This window comes from Cervus canadensis, chromosome 32 (assembly GCF_019320065.1).
Source record: "Cervus canadensis isolate Bull #8, Minnesota chromosome 32, ASM1932006v1, whole genome shotgun sequence".
In the NCBI taxonomy this organism is placed as follows: Eukaryota; Metazoa; Chordata; class Mammalia; order Artiodactyla; family Cervidae; genus Cervus; species Cervus canadensis.
This window is the reverse complement of record NC_057417.1, coordinates 14,240,274-14,267,817: the sequence shown is the minus strand read 5'-3', so window position 1 is coordinate 14,267,817 and position 27,544 is coordinate 14,240,274. Positions and strand designations below refer to the sequence as shown.

Below are 27,544 nucleotides of genomic sequence, written 5' to 3'. Positions count from 1 at the left end.
GGAAGAATCAATTCTGATTCCATATTGGAAGTTTTCTTTGACTTGCTTTCATTGCTATTGTTAATATAATCTTGCATAATGGCCTCCCTCAGAGAATCCTGATTCTCTGCCTGACTGTTAAACTCAAAGTGCCTTTGTTCAGAACCTTGTCCACTTCTAGATGGTGGAAAGGAAGAAATTAATACATCCCTCTGCCTGAAGCTTGTCATTCTAGAAGATACTTGCAAAATTAAATGGGCTTTTTACTTTGTTTCCTCACCTGTGTCCATCTCTGATCTATAGAAGAACCTGACATCCAGACCCCCAAAAGATGGTATTTTGAGACATTAGTTTGCCATCTTCTCAGTTAGCTGGCTTTCCAAATAAAGTAATATTCCTTGCCTCAACACTTCTCTCATATTCTTGGCATGTCTTGTGGAGAGAAGAGCAAGCTTGGATGCAGTAACAAAATCACATTAGTGATTTCTCTGGTGAGCAAACCCTTCATCCTGAGTCTTTTTTTTTTTTTTCATCCTGAGTCTTGGTATCATAAACTCAGGTGTAACTTAAGGGATTAATCAATAATAAAGGCATTTCTGTTATTCAGGAAATTCCACAAGTTTCCAAGGACTTAGGAATCAGAGACAAGCCAATACATTGTTTTAAATTATTATATAACAGGCACATACCAGAACAAATGAACTTGGTTGACCTTGAGCTTCTCCATAGTAATATTTAGCGCCACATGACAGTGGAACTAGGTCTATGGTTTTCCAAGGGATATAAAATTTAACACAAGAAATTTACACCCAGCCAAGTTGTCTCCATGTAAAGTCAGTGGAAAGGTACTGTCAACTAAGCAAGGGAATGCAGTCATTACAAGTCCTCATGATGGAAAAAAAAAAAAAAATACCCTTAAATTTTGAATTCAGTTAAGAAGAAAAACTTTGAAGAATACATTATGGAGAAGCTGTTTGAAAAGGACTATTGGTGAGTACTGAGTCCACTTATACATTTGATCAAGGTTTCTCAGACTCAGCACCTGTGTTTGGCATCAGAGAATTAATTCTTTGCTGTAGAGTCTGTCTTGTGCATTGTGTGAAATAGAATATCCATAAACAAGGATGTCACAGCTATCAGTGACTCTGAGGCAGGCCATTATGTATTATTATAATAACAAAAGAGGCAAAAAACAAGGGTTAAAGTTAGAGAAACAGATCTAGCACAGAAGAGTCAAAATAGACTCTTTCCTGTTACAATTCCCCCCTGTCAATTTCCACTCCACAATATTGTGGGAAGAGGGGCAGTGACCCTTCTAACTGTTGCATCAGAAGGATCTTTCTGGGAGTGTCTGCCATCGGTGTCAGTGTTCCAAATTTGAGATTTCTTCGTTCCTCTTTGGAAAATGTCTACTTTACCTGTAGACTTAGAAATACTGAATTTCGAATCCAGGAGGCAGCATTTCAACTTAAGAAATTTAGTGCTTTTCTATGTGTAAGGAGATGCAAGAGTCAGGGCTTTCCCATTAAATTTATTTCATTGGCATGTACCTCAGCTATCTGGGACCTGTAATCCTGTATTCTGAGTTTCTTCAGAGTTTGCCATAGGAAGCAACTGCAGTCTGATTCCCCTTCCTTGGGGCTCACAAGCTCACATTGGAGGACTGTAACCACTGATGCCAGAAAATATTCCATTTTTCTTAGATCCTCCCATCTTGGTCAGGAATTTGGCCAGTGTTTGGGAGACATTTCATGATCAAATTTTGTCCCACTGCACTGGGAGGCTCAGCCTAGATCATGCAAAAATTCTTGATATGCCACTCTAGGTGTTAACTTTTGGACCAGGCCCTATCAGTAATGAAAGATTCTCTGGATTCTAGTTATAATCCAGAAGATGTTTTCCCTTGTTTGCTTCTTCCCATATCTAGAGTCACACTGTTGCAATTATTTTATGTTATAAATGTGATTTTCTCAAAACAGAAGTTTTGTTGGAGCCTGATTATACATTGGTTACTGTAAGAGATAATGATCTTATAAATTAAGCAGGATTTAAGTATTGCATTAACATTGCAATGTCAAGGGTAACATTGATGATGACAAAGTGTGGCAGGGAGACAACAAAGCATGATTTGAAAACAAAGAACAAATTTAAACAATGATTAGTATCATTAGTTGTAATCCAGTTGCAATAATTGAGAGACCAAGGGGCCATAACTGGATTTAATAAGCTATTCACAGTTTCACTGTACCAACCATGTGTACTTAGATATGCATGGCTTAATCTTTGGGACAAGGGTATGTTACTGGCACAATCAACCAGGTAGAGAGAAAAAAGACGAATGTCTCAGTTTTGCTCACAAAAGGTATAATTTACCAATTTACTGTAAGTCATAATTAATTTAAGGATGTTTTCATCACACTTTGAAAACACAGATTTAAACCAGTAATGCTTTTAGATAGAAACAATTAACATTACAACCATATTTACCAGGTTACTCAATCCTGTCTAACCAATCCGTTTGGTTAACAGCTTTTTGAAGTCACCAGGTTTCCCATTAGAATTCTTCAATTTCTTACTCAGTTCAGCATCATGGTCTAATAGTCAGAAACTTGGGCTTCCCCGATACCTCAGTTGGTAAAGAATCTGCCTGCAATGCAGGAGACCCCAGTTCAATTCTTGGGTCAGGAAGATCCACTGGAGAAGGGATAGGCTACCAACTTCAGTATTCTTGGGCTTCCCTTGTGGCTCAGCTGGTAAAGAATCCACCTGCAGTCTGGGAGACCTGTGTTAGATCCCTGGGTTGGGAAGATCCCCTGGAGAAGGGAAAGGCTACCCACTCCAGCATTCTGGCCTAGAGAATTCCATGGACTGTATAATACAGTTCATGGGCTCGCAAACAGTCGGAAATGACTGAGAAAATTTCACTCACTTCATTTCAGTCAGAAACTTGTATTTATCCAAAATTCATTTTTATAAATTTTGAAGAGGAGGCCTTTTTGCAAATGCATCAGAGTGAAACTATAGAATTATGATTGATAATATTCTACAAGGAAATATCAGATTCTTCAGTTCAGTTCAGTTCAGTTCAGTCGCTCAGTCGTGTCCGACTCTTTGCAACCCCATGAATTGCAGCACACCAGGCCTCCCTGTCCATCACCAACTCCTGGAGTCCACCCAAACCCATGTCCATCGAGTCGGTGATGCCATCCAACCATCTCATTCTCTGTCGTCCCCTTCTCCTTCTGTCCTCAATCTTTCCCAGCATCGGGGTCTTTTCAAATGAGTCAGCTCTTTGCATCAGGTGACCAAAGTATCGGAGCTTCAGCTTCAACATCAGTCCCTCCAATGAACACCCATGACTGATCTCATTGCAACATTGGATCTCCTTGCAGTCCAAGGACTCTCAAGAGTCTTCTCCAACACCACCGTTCAAAAGCATCAATTCTTCGGTGCTCAGATTTCTTTATAGTCTAACTCTCACATCCATACATGACCACTGAAAAAACCATAGCTTTGACTAGACAGACCTTTGTTGGCAAAGTAATGTCTCTGCTTTTTAATATGGTATCTAGGTTGGTCATAACTTTCCTTCCAAGGAGTAAGCGTCTTTTAATTTCATGGCTGCAGTCACCATCTGCAGTGATTTTGGAGCCCAGAAAAATAAAGTCAGCCCCTGTTTCCACTGTTTCCCCATCTATTTGCCATGAAGTGATAGGACTGAATGCCATGATCTTAGTTTTCTGAATGTTGAGTTTTAAGCCAACTTTTTCACTCTCTTGTTTCACTTTCATCAAGAGGCTCTTTAGTTCTTCACTTTCTGACATAAGGGTGGTGTCATCTGAGTATCTGAGGTTATTGATATTTCTCCCGGCAATCTTGATTCCAGCTTGTACTTCCTCCAGCCCAGCGTTTCTCATGATATACTCTGCATATAAGTTAAATAAGCAGGATAACAATATACAGCCTTGATGTACTCCTTTTCCTAGTTGGAACCAGTCTGTTGTTCCACGTCCAGTTCTAACTGTTGCTTTTTGACCTGCATACAGGTTTCTCAAGAGGCAAGTCAGGTGGTCTGGTATGCCAATCTCTTTCAGAGTTTCCCACAGTTTATTGTGATCCACACAGTCAAAGGCTTTGGCATAGTCAATAAAACAGAAATAGATGTTTTTCTGGAACTCTCTTGCTTTTTTGATGATCCAGCAGATGTTGGCAATTTGATCTCTGGTTCCTCTGCCTTTTCTAAAACCAGCTTGAACATCTGGAAGTTCACGGTTCACGTATTGCTGAAGCCTGGCTTGGAGAATTTTAAGCATTACTTTACTAGCGTGTGAGATGAGTGCAATTGTGTGGTAGTTTGAGCATTCTTTGGCATTGCCTTTCTTTGGGATTGTAATGAAAACTGACTTTTCCAGTCCTGTGGCCACTGCTGAGTTTTCCAAATTTGCTGGCATATTGAGTGCAGCACTTTTATAGCATCATCTATCAGGATTTGAAACAGTTCAACTGGCATTCCCTCACCTCCACTAGCTTTGTTTGTAGTGATGCTTCCTAAGGCCCACTTGACTTCACATTCCAGAATGTCTGGCTCTAGGTGAGTGATCATACCATTGTGATTATCTGGGTCATGAAGATCTTTTTTGTACAGTTCTTCTGTGCATTCTTGCCACCTCTTCTTAATATCTTCTGCTTTGTTAGGTCCTTACCATTTCTGTCCTTTATTGTGCCCATCTTTGCATAAAATATTCCCTTGGTATCTCTAATTTTCTTGAAGAGATCTCTAGTCTTTCCCATTCTGTTGTTTTCCTCTATTTCTTTGCATTGATCGCTGAGGAAGGCTTTCTTATCTCTCCTTGCTATTCTTTGGAACTCTGCATTCAAATGGGTATATCTTTCCTTTTCTCATTTGCTTTTCACTTCCCTTCTTTTCATAGCTATTTGTAAGGCCTCCTAAGACAGCCATTTTGTTTTTTTGCATTTCTTTTCCTTGGGGATGGTCTTGATTCCTGTCTCCTGTATAATGTCACAAACCTCCATCCATAGTTCATCAGGCACTCTGTCTATCAGATTCTTAGAACCCTATATAATCTCTAGAATACCTGTACCATTTATCATATAATATAAATTAAAATTTATTACTCATTTGACAACTCCCTTATAGTTTAACATACCAAGTGAAACTAATTAATATAATATCTCCCTTTAGGATAGTTCAGGGGCCCTTTGAAACACCCTGAAGTTAGGTGGAGGTCAAAGGAACATACTATAATTCAATTTGGGAGACTTTGTCAAAGGAATACCAAAAAAAAATTTTTTTTAAATACAATGGGATCATAGGTCACTGTGAAACTTAGCCAAAATGACAATAAAAGATTTCAAAGGCAAATACAGGTTACTTAGAAGGTAAACAAACTTAAAATCTGTTATCAAAGGCAGTTTGGCATCTTCAGAAAATACGTCTGTTTTAACAGAAAAGCCACATCTACATTTTACACCAGCTTACTTTAAATGTTCATTTATTTAATTAAACTTCTTTTAAACTTAGTCATTCCTGACTGATCATGTACAAAACCCTTTTGGGGTCCATTTTGCATAAACTTTTCATCACTTAACTTATTTTAAAATTTTAGCTTTCAAGTTGTAGAATATCTAGAGAGATCTAAAACATGTTTCTAAATGTTCACTCAAAACTCTTTTCTCATTTGCACTTTCTTTCCTCAATAGTTCCTTCACATTGGGTTACTTTCCTTGCTGACAGGCTTGGAAAAGATATAGTAAGAACTTACTTAGCTTACAATAAACCTAGGCACAATAAAAGCATTATGTGCTGTGCTTAGCTGCTTAGTGATGTCCAACTCTTTGTGACCCCATGAGCCCTCCAGGCTCCTCTGTCCATGGGATTCTCCAGGCAAGAATACTGAATGGGTTGCCACCATGCCCTCCTCCAGTATAAATATTAAGCATTATACTTAATATTATACTTAATGTTGATGATGCAAGACCTGTCTATTACGTCAATTAACTTAAACATAAATACCAGGTACTAATTTAGTATGAAATATTTCCCAGTTCATGTGAACCTGAAATTTATTTAGCTTTATTTCTCTTATATTTAGAATTGTTGCTTTGTAAGCTCTTACTTTTATTTAAGCCAATTAAATAGAGCCTTTTTACAAATCAACCATGACAATGTTATCTAAAGACAGAGATACATACAAGGACACAGAGAGGCCTCAGTTTTTACTTCCAAATTTGAATCCTGAGTTAGGTACAGCAATGTAAAACCCATCAGTCTACAAAAGAGGGATTAAAAATTGGGTTTTTGACAGATAGAACAAATCACATTCTTCCTAAGATGACTTTGCAACCAGAGCTGTAAGGACCACAGAAGGATATCGCAACTTCCAGGGACAGCGGAAAGGCAGTCAAGGCTTCAGGGGACAGCATGAGGGCAACTGAGATGTCAGGTGTCAGGGGACAGTGGGAAAGAAGTAGAAGCTTCAGAAGACAGCGGTCAGGAAGTGGCAATAAAAGCAACAGGTTTCAAAACAAAGACCAGAAGTAGAGTTTTAATAAAGCATTTGGATAGTAATTTGAAGTAGAGGATTTATGTGGCGACAACAGAACTATGTTCAGCAGCTTGAAACTGAACATTATTTTTCATACAAAGTTAAAAGTACATTGTATTTCCTTCCTGACCACTTGCCCAGTCCCCATCTCTTTGAGAGAAGCAAACTTCATCTAAATTATTTTATCTGATTGGTGACTGTCATTTATAACTTTATTGCTACTTCTTTCTCAAGTATTTCTTTGGAAAAGGTGCATGGGTTCATTACATATTCTAATGTATTGTCTTCATAGAACCGTTCAATTTCAGTTTCTTTAGCATTACTGGTCAGGGCATAGATTTGGATTACTGTGATATTGAATGGTTTGCCTTGGAAACGAACAGAGATCATTCTGATGTTTTTGAGATTGCATCCAAGTACTGCATTTTGGACTCTTTTGTTGACTATGATGGCTACTCCATTTCTTCTAAGAGATTCTTGCCCACAGTAGTAGATATAATGGTCATCTGAGTTAAATTCACCCATTCCAGTCCATTTTAGTTTGCTGATTCCTAAAATGTCAATGTTCACTCTTACCATTTCCTGTTTGACCACTTCCAATTTGCCTTGATTCATGGACCTAACATTCGAGGTTCCTATGCAGTATTGCTCTTTATAGCATTGGACTTTACTTCCATCACCTGTCACATTCACAACTAAGTGCTGATTTTGCTTTAGCTCTGTCTCTTCATTCTTTCTGGAGCTATTGCTCCACTCTTCTCCAGTAGCATATTGGGCATCTGCCAACCTGGGGAGTTCATCTTTCAGTGTCATACCTTTTTGCCTTTTCATACTGTTCATGGGGTTCTTAAGGCAAGAATACTGAAGTGGTTTGCCATTCTGTCACATTCATGGTGGCTCACAGGGTAGAGAATCCGCCTGCAATGTGGGAGACCTGGGTTTCATCCCTCAGTCGGGAAGATCCCCTGGAGAAGAAAATGGCAACCCACTCCAGTACTCTTGCCTAGGAAATTCCATGGATGGAGGAGCTTGGTGGGCTACAGTCCATGGGGTTGCAAAGAGTGGGACACGACTGAGCAACTTCACTTTCACTTTTCTGCAGTGGACCTTGTTTTGTTAGAACTCTTGCCATGACCTGTCTGTCTTGAGTGGCCCTACATGGCATGGCTCATAGTTTCACTGAGCTAGACAAGGCTGTGGTCCATGTGATCAGTTTGGTTACTTTTCTGTGATTGTGGTTTTCATTCTGTCTGCCCTCTGATGGATAGGGATGAGAGGCTTATGGAAGCTTCCTGATGGGAGGGACTGACTGAGGGGGAAATTGGGTCTTGTTCTGATGGGTGGGGCCATGTTCAGTAAATCTTTAATCCAGTTTTCTGTTGATGGGTGGGGCTGTGTTCCCTTCCTGTTGCTTGACCTGAGACCAAACTATGGTGGAGGTAATGAAGATAATGACAACCTCCTTCAAAAGGTCCCATGCACACACTGCTGAACTCAGTGCCTCTGACCCTGAAGCAGGCCACCACTTAGCCACGCCTCCACTGAAGACTCCTGGACACTCATGGTTATATCTGGGTCAGTTTCTTGTGGGGTCACTGCTCCTTTCTCCTGGGTCCTGCTGCACACAAGGTTTTGTTTGTGCCCCCCAAGAGTCTGTTCCCCAGTTCTGTGTAAGTTCTGGTGGTTCTATGGTGGGGTTAATGGTGACCTCCTACAAGAGGACTTATGTCGTACCCAGGTCTGCTGCACCCAGAGCCCTTTCGGCGGGCCACTGCTGACCCATACCTTCACAGGAGATACCAACACAGTTCTGGCTCAGTCTCTGTGGGTTGGGCATGCATTTTGTGCCCTTCCCAGGTCTGAGCAGCTCAGGTGACCATGTGTTTGGTGAGCACACTGTCCAGGTGGACCGTGCATCTTAATCACCTCCCCAGTCCCGGCCACTTGGTTTCCTGGGTGTGCCATGAGAGCACCATCTCAGGTGTGCCATATGTCTCCTTTGGAGAGCTGATCTCAGGCTGCAACCCACCTGGCAGATGTCAACCATCCAGGATCTCAGGAAGATGTGGTTAGCAGCTGGGAGCCTGCTCACAGTTTGGTGGAAGATGCCATCTCTGGGGCTGAGATTGTAGCAGCCCTTTGCCTTCCAAATGTGGATCACAACAAACTGTGGAAAATTCTTCAAGAAATGGGAATACCAGACCACCTGACCTGCCTCCTGAGAAATCTGTATGCAGGTCAAAAAGCAACAGTTAGAACCAGACATGGAACAACAGACTGGTTCCAAAATGGGAAAGGAGTACATCAAGGCTGTATATTGTCACCCTGCTTATTTAACTTATATGCAGAGTACATCATGCAAAATGCCGGACTGGATGAAGCACAAGCTGAAATCAAGATTGCCGAAAGACTGACATACCCAACCACCCATGTTGGAAAGCTCCACCTCTCCTCCTCTAGTCTAGGGGTGAAGGCCTCCAAGGAAGGCCCAGAGACAACATCCAGGCTCCCACAAATCAATCTGAATGGAGGGGGAAAGAGGCTAAGGCAACAGGAAAGACAGGGCAGGGAGGCTCAGGAATCTGTCTTGTAATCCTACCAGGAAGGTGGCAGGGAGGGGCGGTGGACTCAGTGTTCTACTTGAACAAATATGTGCCTGACATGATGTGTGAAAGTTGTCTTGTTGGGGGCAGGTGCTCTAAGAGCCTGATTTGTTCCATATTCCCCTTATCCTATCATGGGAGTCTTCAAGCTGCAGGCACCCTAATAGCTTTTAAGTGCCTGACCTGTGCCTGCATGATATTAAAACTGACCTGACCCTCAGCTTATGGGAGGATGAAGAAAAGAGAGCCCTCACCCACTTGGGTGGCAGCTACTGGGGCACAGTGAGCTGTGGGCCTTCAGAACACACCGGAGAGTAACCCTGACCAGAGTTCCTAAATTGCTTCCACAGCCACTTGCCTGTTCACAGAGGGTTCAAGGAGAAAGAAACAAGAAAACTAGAGGAAGCCTTAAAGAAAACAGTACCAGATGTCTGTGTGTTACCAAAGTAACCAGAATAAGCCAAAACCTAGCCAGCCAGAAAGTCACATTAATGTAACTTCCCAGGCCCACTAGACCTGTGACCTTTCACCAAAAGGTCAGACTTTTCCTTCCCAGGGGGAGGTCCCCAAACTGGAGCTGAAGTTCCCCACTGTCAAAGTTACCCGGGGCTCCTATAGGGGAAATTGGAATCAGATGCCTCAAGTTCAAGAGAAACTCCAGGCCTTTTCCTTATCAGAGTGTCCTTCTCATTTATAAAGCACTTCTAACTGTAAGATTGTATATTGTGAGCCATTCAGGGTCTGTTGCTCTTCTAATCCTAATATACACCTAGTATATGCCTCAAAGAGCTTTCCTTTGGGACAGATGGAATATTTCCCAGTTTTATAAGTTTGATAACACCAAAACACAAAAGACATAGGCAAATTTCGATACAAACAGCACAAACAAATTCCAGCATCAATGCACAGATGAAGCAGTTCCAACTCAGGTAAATAAACTTACCCTACAAAACAAATGAACTAATTACATCTAGGTAGACTTAGCCCAACAAGAGCTAGTTCTCCAATGAACCAGTTCCCACACAGGTAGTCCAACAACACTTCCCCCTCCAACAGGGTACACCAACCAAATTGGTTTGTCCTGTGAAAGAAAAGCCCAAATTGAGGGGGGAATTTGCATAATGCAGTGTGCACACCAGAGTGATTTACCCTGCAAAATCAAGTCCCTCAACTTGTAACACAAAAGGGCACACAAAATCACAAACAAATGAACCAACTATTGAATTGGGTAGTACCCTAGAAAATTGAGTCCATTGACTTGAATAAGTTTGTTGATTCCTTGCTTCAACTGCCAAATGCCAGGGTGACCAATGCCATTTCAGGGAATTTTGAAGGAAAGGCCCTTAGGGAAAATGGTCCCAGTTGCTAGCTGCTAGTCAATACTCCCTGACTGGGGCCAGCTAGCTGTGAGCAGCAAGGCTCCTGGCTGGCTAAGACAAGCTTGTTACCAAGTCCAAACTCCCTCTGCTCACCACAAGAGAGGCCAATGAATATGAGAGACAAAGTGTTGAAGCAAGGAATATGACTTTATTTGGAAAGCCAGCTGACAGAGAAGATGGCAGACTAATGTCTCAAAATAACTATCTTGTCAGAATCTGCATGCCAGGTTCTTTTGTGGGTCAGTGATGGAGGAGAGGTGAGGAAACAAAGTAAGAAAAGGCCATTTAATCTTGCAAACATCTTCATGAATGGCAAGCCTCAGGCAAGGAGATCTGTTAATTTCTTGCTTCCTACCATCTTCAGGTGGACAGGGTTCTGAACAAAGGCACTTTAACAGTCAGGCAGAGGGGCAGTATTCTCTGTGACAGGCCATTATGTATGATTATAATAACAAAAGTAGAAAAAAAAGAGGGTTAAAGACAAACAAATAGATCTAGCACAGAAGAGTCAAAATTGACTCTTTCTGTTACAATTTCAGGGCTGGAGTTTTGAAGCTAGCCTATCTCTAGGGAGAGAAGGGGGAACAGGAGATTGAGTCCAGTCATGAAAATTCTTGAAGAGATGGGAATACTAGGCCACCTAACCTACTTCCTGAGAAACCTGAATGCAGATCAAAAAGCAACAATTAGAATGGGACATGGAACAACAGATTGGTTCCAAATTGGGAAAGGAGTACATCAAGGCTGTATATTGTCATCCTGCTTATTTAACTTATATGCAGAGTACATCATGTGAAATGCTGGGCTAGATGAAGCACAAGCTGGAATCAAGATTGCCAGGAGAGATATCTATAACCTCAGATATGCAGATGACACTACCCTTAAGGCAGAAAGCGAAGAACTAAAAAACCTCTTGTTGAAAGAAAAAGAGGAGAGTGAAAAAGTTGGCTTAAAACTAAACATTCAAAAAATGAAGATCATGGCATCTGATCCCATCACTTCATGGCAAATCGATGGGGAAACAATGGAAACAGTGACAGACTTTATTTTCTTGGGCTCCAAAATCACCGCAGATGGTGAGTGCAGCCATGAAATTAAAAGACACTTGCTCCTTTGAAGAAAAACTATGACAAACCTAGACAGCATATTAAAAAGCAGAGACGTTACTTTGCTGACAAAGGTCCGTCTAGTCAAACCTACGGTTTTTCCCAGTAGTCATGTATGGATGTGAGAGTTGAACCATAAAGAAAGCTGAGCAGCAAAGAATTGATTTTGGACTGTGGTATTGGAGAAGACTCTTGAGAGTGGCAAGGAGATCAAACCAGTCAATCCTCAAGGAAATCAACCCTGAATATTCTTTGGGAAGAACTGATGCTGAAGCTGAAGCTCCAATACTTTGGCCACCTAATGCAAAGAACTGACTCACTGGAAAAGACTCTGATGCTGGGAAAGATTGAAGGTGGGAGGAGAAGGGGATGACAGAGGATGAGATGGTTGGATGGCATCACCGACTTGATGGAAATGAGTTTTGAGCAAGTTCCAGGAGTTGGTGAAGGAAAGGGAAGCCTGGTGTACTGCAGTCCACAGGGTCACAAAGAGTTGGACACAACTGAGTGACTGAACTGAACTGAATTGAATGCCTACATATGAAACCCCAATAAAAACTTAGTGAACCTTCCTGGATGATGAACAGATCCATGTGCTGGCTGGGTGACATGCTCTGAATCCACAGAGAAGGGGCACAGATGTTCTGCAGTTGGGATCCTCCCAGACCTTACCCTATGTTTCTCTTCATTTTGCTGGTCCTGATCTATATTCTTTATAATAAAATTATAATCATAAATTAATACTTTTATGAATTATATTAATTATTCTAGTGAATGAACAAGCATGAGGTATTTGTGAAACCTTCTAAGTTTGTAGTCAGTTAGTCAGAGGTTTGGGGGTGTGGGGACCCCCCCAACTTGCAACTAGTATGGGAGTAATTTCTGGAATCCACTAAAATATTCAGTTCATTAACTTGAGCATCAGCTTCTTCATGCCCTCACTTAAATTTCACCCATCTTAGATTCTATGTACTACTCAACTCCTTTGCACTACTCTTCCTCACAATATTACTCTGGCAAAACCCAGCTTTCTGCCATGCTCCAGATTGCTCTCTGCCTATCTTGTGCCTGTGCAAGAGCAGCTTAACACAGTACTGGAGAAATACATTTTGGAAGTTGATGATACTTGATGATGGACTTTAAAAATGCAAGTGAACCCTTCTTCACTGCCTGGAAGGCCCACTACATTTCTGTAACTGGAGATAACCATTTCATACATTCCTCTATTTTTTTAAACCTCTACTTCTCCTTCCTTCCTCTTATTTCACTGAGATTTGAAAGTAGCCAGAAAAGAATGTCCTCAACCCCCTAATGTTTAATCAACCGATACTCTTTCAACTCTGCCCACACTTTCTATATTCCTTCCAGTGAATGAGCTGTCCAAGTTCCTTGCTTAGACCAATCTCTCCAGTGTGCACTTGACATCATCCTCTCTCAGCTACTCAAGAACTGTACTTCAATCACTCCTCTCTCTCCCACATGATCAATTTCTTCCTCTCTTTGAAGTAGGATTGTAGTAGAGAAAGGTAGCCAGCCACAAGCACATGAGAATATCTCCCATATTAAAACAAAAATATCTTAGGCCATTTGTCTTCCTCCACCTCTTCATTTCTTTTCTTTTGGTAGCATGACTTCTCAAAATATTATCTATACTTGTTTCTTTTACTTCTTTGTTCTCTGTCTGGCTGTCTGGCTCTCTCTTGCTGTCTGGATCTCAATCTCTGTCTTTTTCTCCCTCATTATGGGAAAAATTTCAAACATATATAAAAATAGCTGCAAGAGTATAATGAACCCCATGAATCTGTCACTCAACTTGAATAATTGTCAACTGGCCAATCTTGTTTCATTTATAGCCTTACCCCCCTCCTTCCTCTCTTTGCATTACTTTTAAACAAACCTAAATATAATATTATTTAATCCATAAATACTTCTTTATATATCTCTATATGATAAGGACTCTTTTTTTGTGTGTGATAAGGACTCTTTTTAAAAGTACCACTATAACACTTGAACAAGTCATAATAATCACTTATTATCATTATCAAATATTGGTAAATCATTTAAAAAGTTTCACATTTTATTAGATGACTCATAAAGTCTTGTTTTATAGTCTTTTTTTCACTCAGAGTCCAAACAAGGCCCACACATTGCATTTTATTGATATATACTTTAAGTTTTTATCCATAAATTCCATATCCCTCATCTTTTTAACTTATAATTTGTTGTAGAAGATATGGAATTATCCTGAAGGGTTTTCAAAATTCTGGATTTTGCTAATTCATCCCTGTGGTTAAGTTTAACATGTTTTTCTATCTTTATTTTTTGTAAGCTGATTGTTAGAACTAGAAGCTAGGTCAATTTTTAGCAAAAAGATTACATAAATAATATTTTATAGTTCCTATTGCATGACATCTGGAGAAATATAATGTTTAGTAGGCTCACCTTATATGATATTAAGATACCAGCCTGGTCCATCCAATGCAGCTATTGATTATCAACATCTATGTTAAAAAAGAAAAAAAAAAAAAGGCCCCAAATGGAGTCACTTGTGCTAAAACCAATACTTACTACCTAACCTAATTGTAGGTAAAGCTTTCCCTAGGAATGCTATCCTAAGCTGTCAATGTGTAATTTTATGGTCAGCGTTGATGGGTAATCCTTTCCATCCTTCAAAGAAATATGAGATAATCTGCCACAAACCCCGTCTGTCCTCCATAACTATGTTACCTAAGCCTGAAATGATCTTTTTTGCTTATGACTTTCTTGTTGGCCACTCCGGTGGTTCAGACAGTAAAGAATCTACCTATGATGCAGGAGACCCAAATTCAGTCTCTGGGTTGGGAAGATCTCCTGGAGGAGGAAATGGCAACCCATTCCAGTATTCTTTCCTGGAGAATTCCATGGACAGAGGAGCCTGGTGGACTACAGTCCATGGGGTCACAAAGAGTCAGATAGACTGAGTGACTAACATTCACTTTTTCTTGTCTTGCATTTAAAATACCTTTCCCTGTCTTTGTTGTTGTTTAATTGCTAAGTCACATCCAAATCTTTGGACTATAGTCCATGGACTATAGCCCACCAGGCTCTTTGGTCCATGGGATTTCCCAGGAAAGAATACTGGAGTGGGTTGCCATTTCCTTCTCTAGAGAATCGTCTTGACCCTTGGATCAAACCTGTGTCTTGTGCTTGGCAGGCAGATTCTTTATCACTGAGCCATTTAGCTGTTTGGAATTCCTTTGTACTTGCCAGATGCGATGCCGCTTGATCCAAGAATTGTTCAGTAAAGCCAATTAGATCTTTAGAATTTACTTGGGGACTTCCCTGGTAGTCCAGCAGTGAATTGAAGAATTCACCTTCAATGCAAGGGACGTGGGTTTGATCCTTGGTCAGGGAACTAAGATCCCGCATGCCATAGGGAAACTAAGCCTGCAAGTCACAACTACTGAGCACACGTGCTCTAGAGCACATGCTCTGCAACAAGAGAAGTCCATGCACTGCAACTAGAGAAAGCCCATGCACTGCAATGAAGACCCAGCACAGCCAAAAAAAAAAAAAAAAAAATTTAATTAATTAAAAAATAAAAATAATACAATTTACTTGGTTGAAATTTTGTTGTTTAACAGACTTGGTGGCAGTGGTGGAATCCAAAATGAACTTCTGATGGTGTACAGGGACGACAAGAAACAGAAGTGTGGTACTCCGTGAACTCAGAGTGAAAGTGAAAGTTGCTCAGTTGAGTCTGACTCTTTGCCACTGGGTGGACTGTAGCCGGTCAGGCTCCTTTGTCCATGGAATTCCCCAGGCCAGAATACTGCAGTGGGTTGCCATTTACTTCTCTAGGGGATCTTCCCAACCCAGGGGTCAAACCCACGTCTCCCACATTACAGGCAGATTCTTTACTGTCTGAGCCACTAGAAAAACCTGGTATTCACTGGTGTTTGCTCTGAGTTCACTCTTTTCTGCCATTTCTGAGGCTGCGGGTAAGTTCTGAGCTTTGCTCTCTTTATGTCAAACCCCCAGTCTGTTTCTCTTTTCAGTCTACAATTCCCAGGTGTTTTAGTGGAAACCCCGGCCCTTAATTTTGTCACAAGATCCACACGGCAACTGTCAGTAGAAGTACAGTCTCACGTCCATGTGGAGCCCCTCATCTGCAATACCCATTTACTTCTGAAGTCTGTTGGTTCAACCCTGTCCTCAGTTCGGGATTCCACGGGAATTGTTGGCAGTGCTCACAGGGACTTCTATTGGAAAGTATTCAGTAACTTCCAAACCCCAGGCCTTGGTCTGTCTCAGACTCCATGCTGAGAACTGCTGGTGGTTTAGTCTGCAGTCCTTATTTGTTTGTTTGGAATCAATCCACAGTCACCATTAATTGATGTCTCTGTGTATGTGCTTAGTTGCTCAGTCATTTGCGACTCTTTGTGACCACCTGGACTGTTGCCCTCCAGACTCCTCTGTCCATGGGATTTCCCAAGCAAGAATATTGGAGTGGGTAACCCTTCCCTTCTCCAGGGGATCTTCTGGACCCAGGAATGGAACCCACATCTCCAGCACTGCAGGCACAGTCTTAACCATCTGAGCCAACAGGGAAGCCCAGTTGACATCTTCTGGTTCAATTTTCCCCCTAGTTCTTTGGTTACTTATTGTGTCCCCAATTCCATTTCCTTCATTACTGTTGGTTTCTGTTAAAGTGAACATGAGGTAAAGACTAATTGCTAATTGGAATCTTAGAGGCCAAAATAAGCTTCAAAACTTGGTGGGCACAGTTGAGCATTTAATGGCTGTGAAGAGTGTTTCCACCTAATTCCAAGACTCCTGTTTCAGGATAAGTGGGTCATGGAATGAGTTAGATTGATACCAGGCCACCTGCCAACCTCAAGAAAATTTCCTTGCAGTGAGGTACACTGTAAAACACCATGCAACCCCAACCCCATGACACACTCCTCTTAAGTATTAATCTGGCTCTGAAAAACCCAAAGACTTAGCTAAAGTAATAATAATAATAAAGATAGGATCCATAATTTCGAAAAAGTCAAGTGTGCTATCTTTCAGCACACTTGTTTATTTTATGTCTAAGAACTAGTCCTGGAAGATTGTAAATATCTACAAAAATGGCAAAAATGTCATTAAAGATAGCCTAGAATTTCAATGCCCACTATGGAAAATATCGCAATTAGACAAAGATCAGTTACTTAAGAAGTAGAATTGAAAGCAAGGGCTCCCATATTAAACAAAGAGAAATGGACACCTATCTTAATTGATATTGACATTGTGCAAAGTCCTGTGGGGTTCCTGGGTACAAGGCCTTTCTGTCTCCCCTATTTCTTTGGTAATAGGAAAGAGCCTTCATTCATCCTCCATGACCTTCCATGAGATCCAATGAGATTCAAGCAGTTGTTAATTAGGGAAAGGAGGTGATGTGAGACCTGGGTAAAACAGTCAAAAGCAGCCTTGGAGCAAGGCTCTGCTTCCCCATCAAACAATACACCCAACAAAATCTTTGAGCTATGAGACCCCCATGAAGAGTATGAAAAGGCAAACAGGTATGACACTGAAAGATGAACTCCCCAGGTCAGTAGGTGCCCAATATGCTACTGTAGAAGAGTGGAGAAATAGCTCCAGAAGAAATAAAGAGGCTGAGCCAAAGCAAAAAAAAACCACCCAGTTGTGGATGCAACTGGAGATGAAAGTAAACTCCGATGCTTAAAGAACAATAGTGCATAGGAACCTGGAATGTTAGGTCCATGAATCAAGGTAAATTGGAAGTGGTCAAGCAGGAGATGTCAAGGGTGAACATCAACATTTAGGAATCAGTGAACTAAAACAGACTGGAATGGGTGAATTTAATTCAGATGACCATTATATTACTACTGTGGCAATAATCTTTTAGAAGAAATGGAGTAGCCCTCAGGGTCAACAAAAGAGTCTAAAATGCAGTACTTGGATGCAATCTCAAAATGACAGAATGATATCTGTTGATTTCCAAGGCAAACCATTCAATATCAGTAACCGTGTCTATGCTGCAATCACTAATGCAGAAGAAGCTGAAGGTGAATGGTTCTATGAAGACCTACAAGAATATCTAGAACTAACACTAAAAAAAAAAAAAAGTCCTTTTCACTTTTTCATCACAGAGGACTAGAATGCAAAAGTAGGCAATTAAGAGATACCTGGAGTAACAGGCAAGTTCGGCCTTGGAGTACAAAATGAAGCAGGGCAAAGTGTAACAGAGTTTTGCCAAGAGAACACACCAGTCATAGCAAAGACCCTCTTGCAACAACACAAGAGAAGACTCTACACATGGACATCACCAGACGGTCAACACTGAAATCAGATTAATTATGTTCTTTGTAGTTGAAGATGGAGAAGCTCTCTACAGTCAGCAAAAACAAGACTGGCAGCTGACTGTGGCTCAGATCATGAACTCCTTACTGTAGAATTCAGACTTAAATAGAAGAAAGTAGGGAAAACCACCAGACCATTCAGGTATGACCTAAGTCAAATCCCTTATGATTATACAGTGGAAGTGACAAATAGATTCAAGGGATTAAATCTGATAGAGTGCCTGAAGAACAATGGATGGAGGTTCATAACATTGTATAGGAGGCAGTGATCAAAAGCATCCTCAAGAAAAAGGATGCTTTTGCAAAAAGCAAATGCAAAAAGACAAAATGGTTGTTGGAGGAGGCCTTACAAATGGCTGAGAAAAGAAGAGAAGTGAAAGGCAAAGGAGAAAAGGAAAGATATATCCATCTGAATGCAGAGTTCCAAAAAATATCAAGGAGAGATAAGAAAGCTTTCCTCAGTGATCAGTGCAAAGAAATAAAGGAAAACAACAGAATGGGAAAGTCTAGAGATCTCTTCAAGAAAATTAGAGATACCAAGGGAACATTTCATGCAAAGATGGCCACAATAAAGGACAGAAATAGTAGGGACCTATCAGAAGCAGAAGATATTAAGAAGAGGTGGCAAGAATACACGGAAGAACTATACAAAAAAGATCTTCATGACCCAGAAAACCATGAAGGTGTGATCACTCACATAGAGCCAGACATCCTGGAATGCAAAATTAAATGGGCCTTAGAAAGCATCATTATGAACAAAGCTAGTGGAGGTGATGGGATTTCAGCTGAGTTATTTCAAATTCTAAAAGATGATGCTGTGAAAGTGCTGCATTCAGTATGACAGCAAATTTAGAAAACTCAGCAGTGGCCACAGGACTGGAAAAGGTCAGTTTTCATTCCATTCCCCAAAAAAGGCAATGCCAAAGGATGTTCAAACTACTGTACCATTGCACTCATCTCACATGCTAGCGAAGTAATGCTCAAAATTCTCCAAGCCATGCTTCAACAGTATATGAACTGAGAGCTTCCAGATGTTCAAGCTGGATTTAGAAAAGGCAGAAGAACCAGAGATCAAATTGCCAACATCCACTGGAACATCAGAAAAGCAAGAGAGTTCCAGGAAAACATCTACTTCTGCTTTATTGACTATGCCAAAGCCTTTGACTGTGTGGATCACACAAACTGGAAAATTCTTCAAGAGATGGGAATACCAGACCACCTTACCTGTCTCCTGAGAAACCTGTATGCAGGTCAAGAAGCAACAGTGATAACCGGACATGGAAAAACAGACGGGTTCCAAATTGGGAAAGGAGTATGTTAAGGCTGTATAATGTCACCCTGCTTATTTAACTTATATTCAGAGTACATCATGTGAAATGTGTGTCTGGATGAAGCACAAACTGTAATCCAGGTTGCCAGGAGAAATATCAATAACCTCAGATATGCAAAAGACACCACCCTATGGCAGAAAGCGAAGAGGAATTGAAGAGCCTTTTGATGAAAGTGAAAGAGGAGAGTGAAAAAGCTGGCTTAAAATTCAACATTCAAAAAACTAAGATCATGGCATCTGCTTCTATTGTTTCATGGCAAATCCATGGGGAAACAATGGAAAGAGTAACATACTTTATTTTGGGGGGCTCAAAAATCACTGCAGATGGTGACTGCAGCCATGAAATTAAAAGACACTTGTCCTTGGAAGAAAAGCTATGACCAACCTAGACAGCACATTAAAAAGCAGAGACATTACTTTGCCAACAAAGGTCCATCTAGTCAAAGTTATGGTTTTTAGTAGTCACATATGGATGTGAGAGTCAGACTATGAAGAAAGCTGAGCACCGAAGAATTGATGCTTTTGAACTGTGGTGTTGGAGAAGACTCTTGAGAGCCCCTTGGACAGCAAAGAGATCCAACCAGTCCATCCTAAAGGAAATCAGTCCTGAATATTCATTGGAAGGACTGATGCTGAAGCTGAAGCTCTAATACTTTGACTACCCGATGCAAAGAACTGACTCATTGGAAAAGACCCTGACGCTGGGAAAGATTGAAGGTGGGCAGAGAAGGGGATGACAGAGGATGAGATGGTTGGATGGCATCACCGACTCGATGAAGATGAGTTTGAGCAAGCTCTGGGAGTTGGTGAAGAACAGGGAATCCTGGTGTGCTACAGTCCATTGGGTCACAAAGAGTTGAACATGACTGAGCGTCGGAACGAACTGATGGTATCAATAAAATTGATTTGCAAAAAGCTCTACTTAACTTGATTAAAAACAAGTGCTTATATGAATTATAATAGAAACTATCCCAGATGCTTTTCATGTTCACATGATCCGGGATTAATCTTTAGTAAATATTAAGATTGTTAGTTTAATTAAAATAGGCATGTCTTTAGAGTTATCAACACTGAAAATAATACAGACATACAACTTTCCTTAATCTTTGGTTTATTGGTCAAATAAATTGATGTTCTCTCTCTTATAAATTTTTTCAACAAGAAGAGAAGCTGATATAATGAAATTTTTATAAGTAAGCTAAACAAAACTGCTGAAAACAAATTACATGGGCCTAAGTAAGATAAAGGTTTCTTCAAATCTTTTTGGTGATCTGAAACTTTAAAGTTTTGCTTCATTAAATTAAGTGGTGCATAGTCATTGTGTTACTAAACTGAGGTTCAGCTGTTTGCAGCTCAAAAGCCAATACTCAGGAGACAAATGCTGATAGGATTGGAAATGTTTAAGAGGCCAACCACCTGGGGAGAAGTTGGAGTCATGTCCCAGAACCAACTCTGAAGATTCTGCTCAATCATGAAAATTTTTAAAAGGAAAAAGGGAAAATAATCTCAGTTAATCATTGAGGTAAGTGGTCAGATTCGTTGCTATCTCCCATTGTGTGCAGACTTCTCAACTCCTTGTTGATCTTTCTTTAGAGTCTATCTTGTTCACACAGTTTGCTCATGAGATTACTGGAGGAGAAGACCTGGGGGAAAAGGTCTAGTTATCCAATTCTTCATTTCTATTTTTTGATATAAGAAAAGAATCAATGGATTAGGCAAGATATTGTGTGACCAAAAGCTTGGCACCTTGTTTAAAAGTTATGTTGCAATATAGCTTTGTTAAAATGACAAGACCAAAGGGCCTCCTGCAGAGGTCTGCTTCTTGCAAAGAGCTGTTTTCAATTTAATATCTAGATCATCTCCACCCCTCAGATAAAATAATGAAATACTACTTGCTAAACATAGGTTTATATTATTTTTGGCACCCTCTTGTATAGAGAGTAAAGATATTTGAGTTTATTAGTAAGCATGTTTAATTAATTTCATGCAGTCATGAAATTAAGACACTTGCTCCTTGGAAGAAAAGCTATGACCAACCTAGACAGCATATTGAAAAGCAGAGACATTACTTTGCCAACAAAGGTCCATCTAGTCAAAGCTATGGTTTTTCCAGTAGTTATATATGGATGTAAGAGTTGGACTATGAAGAAAGTCAAGCGCCAAAGAATTGATGCTTTTGAACTGTGGAGTTGGAGAAGGCTCTTGAGAGTCCCTTGGACTGGAAGGAGATCAAACCAGTCAATCCTAAAGGAAATCAGTCCTGAATAATTCATTGGAAGGACTGATGCTGAAGCTGAAGCTCTAGTACTTTGGCCACCCGATGCAAAGAACTGACTCATTGGAAAAGACCCTGATGCTGGGAAAGATTGAAGGTGGGCAGAGAAGGGGATTACAGAGGATGAGATGGTTGGATGGCATCACCCCTTGATGGACATGAGTTTTGAGCAAGCTCCGGGAGTTGGTGACAGACAGGCAAGGTGTGAGTCAGTCCATGGGGTCACAAGGAGTTGGTCATGACTGAGTGGCTGAACTGAACTGATGCTTAATTCTAGGCTGAGAAATTTTATTTCAGAAAGTACATTTTTCTAGAAATTATTTTAAAAATTATGTTTGGCAAATTACAGAATGCTAATGTAAAAAAATAGTTGTGAACATGTACTTTTTAGTTTTCATTCAAAATTAAAGATCTCTAAGAGTTAAAAATTCTAATATATGTGATTAAAGCTATTGGAAATAATAAGGATTTAAACATTTCCATGTGCATGGGAAGTAGGATATGTGTTTTCAGTAAAAGAAGATTCGTGACAGAGAAATCTTTGGAAAGGAATATTTTTGTGTAGTCAAAACTGGCTAAGATTGGAATTTAATTAAGTATAAGGGTTTTAATACCAAAAATAAACTGCTGTAAAATTATCATTTGGTTTTCTCTCTGCTGTAAGAACAAAGTCTTCTGGGCTATTGGTTTGCTCTTGATAACAGATTGCAAAAGGTTTTTACTTACCTTTTAAAATCATCTTCCTAAAAACAGGAATTCTGCGTTTTGTCAAATAAGCTTCTGTGTTCAGAAATTCTAATCTTCTCCATTAAAAGAGCTAAAGTTAAAAAGAAAGCTATTTAACTTTCTGTATTTACCTTAACATTTTCTGTTGTCACTTTAGTTGAATGGGTAACTAAGTGCTGTTTCACAGTGACCTATGATCCTATTTAACCAAGTATTTTAAAACCTTTGTTATATCTTGTGACAAACTTCCCTGAATCAAATTCTACATGTAGTCCTTTTTAACCACAAAGTAACTTTGAAAATTTCCAAAGGGTCTCTAAAACATTTCAAAAGATTTGTTCTCTCTCCTTATAAAAAGGTAGACAGCTTATTTAGGCTTATTTGGTAGGTTAAGGGGCCCTCTCCTGATTCTTGAACAGCAATACCATAGAAATGAATATTGCTTCCATAAGACTTTAAGAAAAGCAAAGGTTTCATTAAAAGAGATAGTGTGTGCTCAAAGGAAAAGGTGGGAACAAAAGTGCCAACTCGAGGGATAGAATGGGCAGGTTACTTTTATAAAAAAGGGAAAGTGTGTCTCATGATCACTAATAATTTCCGGAAATTATCAGACTTCTAGATCAGTAGTAGATGGCTTCAGGAATAGGGAGTGGTTCTATTAGGGGAAAGGAGTGCATGAGAATTTTCTGCAACAAAACACCAAAAGACATAAAGTTAAAGTTTATAGTTGAATTTCTAGGTACACTCCTTAGTGTAACAGAGATAAAGTTAATAATTTATTTCTGATTCTTGTCTCTGGGACTCAGACCTCAGGGCCTCTGTTCATTAGCTTCTAAGGCCTGTTTTGCCCAAGTCCGTTTCCCAGTTCTTTTCCAAAATGGCTATACTCTTGCCTTTCTGTCTCAAAATTACATGGGAAATAGTGTCAAATAAGTAACACAAAGCTTTCTTTCTCTTTTGTTTATACGGGTTAGATTTGCTTCAGAAATTGTATGAAACTCCTAGAAATTTGATGTGTCCTGGTAGTATCAATCATAATTCTATTTATTATCTTAAAATTATTATTATAATTCTAGCTATTATCCTGGAAATATGATGTGCCCTGGTAGTATCAGTCATAATTCTAGTTATTATCTTAAAATTATTATTATAATTCTAGCTATTATCCTGGAAATATGATGTGTCCTGGTACTATCAGTCATAATTCTAGTTATTATCTTAAAATGTTGTTTGTCACAGATATAACCAAATTTCCCTATTAATTTCATTATAATGAACTCTCGTCATAATGGGCATTTTAAACTCTGTCATTTGCAGAGAATTATTGTTTTACTCTGATGCTTTTCCAAAAGCCCTCCTGCAAAAGTGCTTCATTCTCAAAGAAAATTCATGGAAAAGAACTTTGACAAGTGCAGTTTTCTGCTAACTTTAAGATCATAAAACTGAACTGGTAATTTTCTTTTCTTCCTAGTTTCTTCTAGAACTAGGAGGAAAAGAGGATTCAAGAATAAGAATTAATAACATCAGAGTGAATAAGCTGAGGAAGATAATTACAGTTCTTATGACTTTTTTTTGGCGACATTGCCAGTTCTCAAATATTTTCCTATTCCAGATTTAAGTAAATGTTTTCTCCTAAGCTATTTGGACTTACATCAATTTGATAAAATATGCCTTTGTAAACAAAGATGAAACATTTACTTTTTCTCCCTATGTGTCTCCAATATATGGAAACTGTTTAGTGTTCTTTTCTGGCAACATAGGTATTTACATAAGTTCAATAAAAAGCTGCTATCCTGTAACAGGACAATTAGAAACATTGTAATTAGAAACAATGCTTTGACTGTAATAACATTTGAAATAAATATGAATAGACTCAGATATGATCAGACAGCTTTAAGGACTTGCTTGAACTTTAGTTTGGTTTCCTGGCCTTGAAAGTTTAAATTTATAAAAAGTTCTAGCAAAGCAGTCTTAAAAGGAATTTATATGGCCAATCACTATTCTTATTGTATTTATGTAAATATTTAGTCTAAGTCTTATGTAAACAGATTAGTTTTACTTTAATTATCCTAGAAAAATAAGAAAAAAAACCTAGTAATTGAAAGAGAAAAATTATATTTGCACTTTTTTTGTTGATGTTAGATTATAATTCTGTTAATCAACTTTGGGGTTTTCTTTTATACTTGCAAACTGGACTGGATTCTTTCTTCCTTCCTTTCTTTGGCTGTGTCATTTGTGGGATCTTAGTTCCTTGGCCAGAGATTGAACCCAGGCCTCCAGAATGAAAGTGCTAAGTCCTAACTGGACTGCCAGGGAATTCCCTGGACTGGATTTTAAATTCTTCCAGCTTCCTGAAACCTGGCTACAACTTTCCAAACTAACATTTACATATTTTTCCCCTATCCTTCTGATTTGGAGATAGTAAGAACCAAGACTGCTCTTAGATCTCCTTGGAAGAGACTGTTTCAGGTCCTCTTCACTATCCAGATGGCAGCCAAACTTCAGGGACTTGAACTTTGTATGTACACCTCACAGCTAAAGGCTCTACCTGACATCTGATCCAATAGAAACACTGCTGCTGCTGCTGCTGCTAAGTCGCTTCAGTCGTGTCCGACTCTGTGCAACCCCATAGAGGGCAGCCCACCAGGCTCCGCCGCCCCTGGGATTCTCCAGGCAAGAAGGCTGGAGTGGGTCGCCATTTCCTTCTCCAATGCATGAAAGTGAAAAGTAAAAGTGAAGTCACTCAGTTGTATCCAACTCTTAGCGACCCCATGGACTGCAGCCTACCAGGCTCCTCTGTCCATTGGATTTTCCAGGCAAGAGTAGTGGAATGGGGTTCCATCGCCTTCTCCATAGAAACACCAGAGAATGCCAAATCAAATTGACTGGGAAGATAAGTAGCTGACATCAAAGTAGACTGCTTCCTCCCAAGATGCCAGATTAGGACTTGATATGTTAACTAGATATAAAACCCTCTCTTTCTCTCTTTCTTCCTTTAGCCTGGAAAGATGACACCATTGACTGTATCTCCTAGGCCTTTGTTAAGGAGAGGGAGGGTGTAGGTAATTTCTCAGACTGATGGATTTGTCATTAGGGAAAAAAAAAAAAGATCATATCTGCCCCGGCTGCCAAAGAACCCCTATCTCTGCTTAACTACCATAAACTTGGGGAATTTTGCATTCAGGATCTATACAAAGAAAGGAATATAAAGTAACAGTACCAGAATAAAACTACCTGTGTGGCCTACAAACTATACTGATTCAAATGGAAATTACCAGGAGGCATTCAAGATTCAAAATTAGCTCCCTTTGATAGATTCTTACTTCCCTACAAACAAGGAGCCTCTCCTTAACTCTTAAAAATGTTGCGGAATCTGCTGCTTTAGCAATAACTGTCTACCAAAATCTTTAGATTCTTTGGCCAAAGTCATTCTTGATAACAGGTTAGCCCTTGATTGCCTTTTAGCTGAACAAGGAAGTGTCTGTGTTGTAGCCAACACCACCCACTGCATGTAGATGAACACTTCTGGGGAGGTTAAAATTCAGTTACGAAAGACCACTGAAGTGATCCAACTTGGCTTAAAAAGATGACTACTTCAGCGTCTTTTTTCAACTTATTTGATTTTGATTGTTTTGGTCCTTAGGGACCATGTCTCCAAAGTACACTCCAAATGTTGGGAATTATCCTGCTTATAATGATCACAATAATCTCCCTGGTTCGTTGTAGTCTTTCAAAAGCTCACAACATTCTCCAAGAATGTAATTCTAATAGGTCAATAAGAAATTTATTGATCAGAACCAATGAGGTAAACCTTTCCATCCTCAAAAGAAGGATAAAGTCATCTGCCACTTAGACCCCTTTGTCCCCCACAGATAAATCTGAATAGTTTTTGTCTATGACTTCCTTGTCTTGCTTTTAAACACCTTTCCCTCTCTGTAGTTCTTTGGCGTTGCTCTCTGTTTGCTAGATGGGACACTTTTCAATTCATAAATTGTTCAGTGAAACCAATTAGAGCTTTTAGATTTACCCAGTGTATTTTGTTAACACCTACATCCCTTATTTTACAGGGAGATCTGTTATCCCTGGAAGTAGTAGATCAGGTTTTCTCAAGCACGCAACTCAAGTATAATAACCACCCTCACTCCAAGTTTAATCCCAGAGACTAACCCATTGCACTTGAGTCTTCTTCTAAGATTATTAAACTAATTCTCCTGGAGAATTCTGACCTAAGTGATTGGAATCATTCTTATACCCACCTGTCTTAAGAAAAAATGTGAATAAATAAATGCACTTCCCAGTCAACACCAGGTTTTTGAGAGATTCTTTTAACATACCTTCTTTTCCATCATAAGGTAACAAGAAGAAAATGAGTTTAGTGTTGGAACTGATATCTTACAGTGAACGGTGCTGCCAGATTCGTGGTCTCCAAAGAATATTTAACTCTGGGATCAAAAGACAGTCTCAGTCACTCAGAGCTTTGTGTAGATTTTTACTTAAAGTGAAAGTGACAGAAAAAGCTACTGACACAGACATTAGAAGGGGGTAGTAGAATAGCCGCCTCACTAAGCAGGGCATTGCAGACTTCTCAACTGGCTGCTGAGAATAGATAAAAAGAACACTTCAAGGTTGTTCAAGCTCCATTAGACCCTTTCCCAAGGCACACATGCTGAGATACCTTCAGTACAAGATTAGTCAGAAGGAACCGGTTCTGGGCAATGTGTTTCTGGGTGAGATATATTGTTGCTGAGAAACAGGTTCCCAGGTAAGATTTGTTACAATTATCATAACCACCCTTATAATATATAATTATTATATATATATATATTATTATATATATATATAAATATATATATATATATATATTTGTTACAGTTATAATTAACACAGAGTCTAAGAAAAGTATTTCCATGAGTAATGTGCTGTGTGATCATTAGCTGGGGACCTAAAGAAAGGCCAGTTCTTGGGCAAGATACATTGTTGCACAAGGGTCAAGGAAAGCATGAGCAAGAATGCTCACCTCCTTCTTCAGTTCAGTTCACTTCAGTCGCTCAGTCATGTCCAACTCTTTGCGACCCAATGAATCGCAGCACGCCAGGCCTCCCTGTCCATCACCAACTCCCGGAGTTTACTCAAACTCATGTCCATCGAGTTGGTGGTGCCATCCAGCCATCTCATCCTCTGTTGTCCCCTTCTCCTCCTGCCCCCAATCCCTCCCAGCATCAGGTCTTTTCCAATG

The 27,544-nt window shown here is 39.8% G+C and overlaps 1 protein-coding gene across 1 annotated transcript in view; it reads right to left on the bottom strand.

The window, feature by feature from the left end:
- The window catches only part of ACSM3 (acyl-CoA synthetase medium chain family member 3), an 82,287-nt gene extending 59,897 nt beyond the window's left edge, over positions 1-22,390 (bottom strand). Inside the window, exon 1 of the mRNA XM_043456008.1 lies at positions 22,309-22,390. The gene's annotated coding sequence lies outside the window, so the exon portion shown is untranslated. The remainder of the gene's footprint in view (positions 1-22,308) is intronic.
- Positions 22,391-27,544: the final 5,154 nt, after the last annotated feature.